At 45.1% G+C, this 884-nt stretch overlaps 1 non-coding gene across 1 annotated transcript; it reads right to left on the minus strand.

Annotated features, from left to right (window-relative positions):
- Nucleotides 1-279: 279 nt before the first annotated feature.
- On the minus strand, nt 280-386 carry LOC141669795 (small nucleolar RNA R71). The gene has a single exon (XR_012554054.1). It is a non-coding gene; the product is annotated as a small nucleolar RNA R71 (small nucleolar RNA).
- Nucleotides 387-884: the final 498 nt, after the last annotated feature.

Here is an 884-nt window from a genome sequence, read left to right on the forward strand (position 1 = left end):
ATCAAGCCGGGCACTATTCAGATGGTGCAGAATTCTGTTTCTTTTGGAGGAGCGGCAACTGAAGACCCCAACATGCACATAAGGAATTTTGTCGAGATCTGCAGCACTTTTAAGTATAATGGCGTGACTGATGAGGCTATCAAGTTGAGGCTTTTCCCATTCTCACTGAGGGATAAGGCTAAAGACTGGTTACATTCTGAACCAGCTGGGTCCATCACTACGTGGCAAGATCTTGCGCAAAAGTTTCTGGTGAAGTTTTATCCAATGGCAAAGACTGCTGCTATGAGGAGTGCTCTTACTCAGTTTGCGCAGTAACCTACAGAATCTATGTGCGAGGCTTGGGAACGCTACAAGGAAATGTTGAGAAAATGTCCACATCATGGAATGCCGGATTGGATGGTGATCACTGGTTTCTATAATGGTTTAGGGGCCCAATCTCGGCCCATGCTCGATGCAGCAGCTGGAGGAGCCTTATGGGCTAAAAGCTATACTGAGGCGTATAATCTTATAGAGACGATGGCTGCAAATGAGCATCAAAACCCAACTCAGAGTATGACGTCAGGCAAGGTAGCAGGTATTCTGGAAGTTGATGCAGTCACCGCTATTGCAGCCCAGCTCCAAGCACTATCAATGAAGGTTGATTCTCTGGCTACGTATGGAGTTAATCAAATAGCTATGGTTTGTGAGCTTTGTGCAGGTTCTCATGCTACGGATCAGTGTTCTCTTATCAACGAATCTGTTCAGTATGTGAATAATTATCAGCGACAACAGCAGCCTGTGCCAGCGACCTATCATCCTAATAACATAAATCATCCAAATTTCAGCTGGGGGAATAATCAGAATGCTATTCAGCCACCATATCAGCAAGGAGTGAGTAAACAGTT

Source organism: Apium graveolens, chromosome 6 (genome assembly GCF_009905375.1).
Source record: "Apium graveolens cultivar Ventura chromosome 6, ASM990537v1, whole genome shotgun sequence".
Lineage (NCBI taxonomy): Eukaryota > Viridiplantae > Streptophyta > Magnoliopsida > Apiales > Apiaceae > Apium > Apium graveolens.